This window comes from Aplysia californica, unplaced genomic scaffold, assembly GCF_000002075.1.
Source record: "Aplysia californica isolate F4 #8 unplaced genomic scaffold, AplCal3.0 scaffold00334, whole genome shotgun sequence".
Lineage (NCBI taxonomy): Eukaryota > Metazoa > Mollusca > Gastropoda > Aplysiida > Aplysiidae > Aplysia > Aplysia californica.
Genome location: NW_004797604.1, coordinates 104684 through 107647, shown reverse-complemented (window position 1 = coordinate 107647; position 2964 = coordinate 104684).

The following is a 2964-nucleotide window of genomic DNA, read 5'->3' as shown; positions in this document are numbered from 1 at the left end:
GGGGGGGTTAAACCTATTCCATTTCACATTTTGCAGACATTTTTTAGATTCTAGTAATAGAGATGCTAGTCGAGTGTCAACTTTTTGAGGTACTAGGGAAAAGCCAGTGACCGCATATTGACAAAATATGTCAAGCAATGCCGCGGGCAGTAACGATTGGCTGGGCATTAATGAACCAATTTGTTGTGACCTTCAGCAAGACGAGTTAGTCGCTCTCCGAACTTGACTGGCTTTGCAAAATGGTGTCCGGATTCCATTAATAATAGGGCCTATTCAACAAGTATTCATGTTATGTTCTAGTGTCAAGACCTTTGTGGGTTCCTACAGGTCTGAGAAATGTTCTACATCGTTCCTTCTTTTACCTTGACTGGTCAGTGCGATCAATGTACTGGTTGGCCGATAGTTGGAGGGTGCCACTTATGTGGGTGGTTGGCGGGAGCTCTGGTGTGGTTTGCTCCTTCTTTCCTGTAAAAATTCTATCGTCTCTATCTTCCCTCCATCTTTTTTATGTTTGTTACTCTCTTGTAACACCTCTAATCTTCGGCACTTATATGACCTTATTGTGTTGCAAGTGCCGTAAAACTCTTACTAAAACAAAAAAATAAAAGGTGCCACTTATAGTTATAAGTCCTACTCTTTCATTTCCCCCTGTTGTTTCTGTCTGTTTCTCTTACTTTTTCCCTTGCACTAAACGATCATTCACAATGTCTGTTGCAAAGTGCAAATATTCCATTAGTTAATCTTAGATTTCTACGAGGTTGTTTACTTAAATATCTGTCCCAGAAGTGAGTTTCCCTGTTTGGTAAAATTTACCATTTTTATCTTACAGACCTAAAATTTATTACATATCAAAAGAAACTCAACATAACAACCGCTACAATTTTTCATCCCATGTAGCAAGCGGTCAAACTTCAAATCGCTGCCCCACTAGTCCTGCTTTGATTTTGGAGAAGAAATGAAAGTCGCATGGAATAAAGGGGAAGATTTTGTTAGAAGAATCATAACATATGATGACACATGAATATATTCTTGGGACCCATAAGCGTCTGACAAGACAATCAGAAGAATGGTGAAATCAGGATCACCACGACTCCAGAAAGCAAGATGCTAGGAAAGTGATGTGATGCACACGAAGTTTTCGATCAAAAAGATGTGGTTTTGAGCTGGCCAGTTCTCGTTGGCACAAGTCAAAGCTGGCTATTATAGGATGGTTCTTCAGACAAAGCTGAGACCAGCAATCAGAAGAAAGACACCGGGCCTGTTTGAGCCAGGTGTGGTCTTCCATTCTGATAACTTGCCCATGCACACTGCTTGGCCACCGACCTCCTCCTCTTGAAAAGCTCCGTTGTTTCCCAAACTTTGCACCTTGCGACTTTCAAATTCTTCTACAAAATCGTAGAAAGCCTTAGGGAACATCGATTTGAAGACGAGGAAGAAATTGTGTTCAAAACAATTGTTGCGCTAAGGACATGATCACCGTGTTTGATCGTTGCCAACATTGGATGAAAAAGTGTATAAAGGTCAACGAGTATGTTGAATACAAAACATGTTTGTGGAGGTAATTAGGCCAAAAAATGTCATGTCTGTAAGATAAAAAATGTTAGTTAATTAATTTACACAACAGTGAAACTTACTCGAGAAAAAGAAAGCTGCATGCACCCGTATCGTGCACCGGTGTGCTTTGCTCCTTTTTACTTGTCAAACAACTGTTGTCCTTATCTGTCCCCCTTCTTATTCTGTTTATTTCTCTCTTGTAACACTTCTAATCTTCGGCACGTATATGACCTTATTGTGCTGCAAGTGCCGTACATGCATAACGTTTATCAAAACAAAATACACCTCCACCCACACAGTAAAAGGTCCTTTACTTTTTCCTTCCTCTGGTATCCTTAGAATGTCGAGGGGAGGTGCAGGTTTCGGCCCTGTGCTAAGTGTGTAGCGTCTGTGATTGATATAGCATGTTGTACCAGGACTCTTTTAACCCCATCCAGCCAGGTCTTTCTTAGTCTTCTTCTTGATTTGAAGCCAGATTCGTGGGTGGGCTGAGCTCTCGCTCCTGGTTATTTCTAGGACATTCTGGTTAGATTTCCTAACCGTTTGATTCTTTGTCACTCAATGAAATTCGTGACTGGTTGTATTCCTGTCAGTTTGTGTATCGTCTTGTTCCTTTATGTGGTCTCTTCTGGTGACATTGATGGCTTTGCAGTGGCCCCTCTAATGCATTGATTTTTTAATTTTATTTCTTGAGCTTTATTCAGGGACCGTGTTTGGCACTAGTATGTTAGGGTTGGTATGAAGATACTATTGAAAAGCTGGGCTTTCACTTTGATTGAGATGTTCATTTGACTGAGCAGGGGTGCAAGTTGGTATGCCATTGCGTTTGCCGTCTTAAGTCTTATTTCTATCTGTCTTTGCTTTCAATACTCCCGCTATCTTGTTTGAAGATGCTTTCCAGATATTTAAATTCCATTAATTGCTTGAGTTGTGTCCCATCAATAAAAATGTTGAGTTTCCTTGGGTTTCTGCTGACCTTCATAACATCATCACCCTTTACAATGACAATGGTCTGCTGGTGTTTATAAACATACGAAATATACATTGTTACATAAAACTGTTAGCAAATAAGTTACGTAGATAGAATTAGGCACAGAGAAAGGCAGACAGAGAGAGAGAGAGAGACAGAGAGAGAGAGACAGAGAGAGAGAAAGAGAGACAGAGAGAGAGAAAGAGAGACAGAGAGAGAGAAAGAGGGACAGAGAGAGAGAGAGAAAGAGAGAGAGAAAGAGAGAGAGAAAGAGAGAGAGGGAGAGAGAGAAAGGGAGAGAGAGGGAGAGAGAGAGGGAGAGAGAGAGAGAGAGAGAGAGAGAGAGAGCGAGAGAGGAGGGGGTTACCGAAGAGGAGAGGGTTACCGAAGAGGAGAGGGGAGGGAGACAGGCTAGACTCAAGCGACATGAAGATATGGGG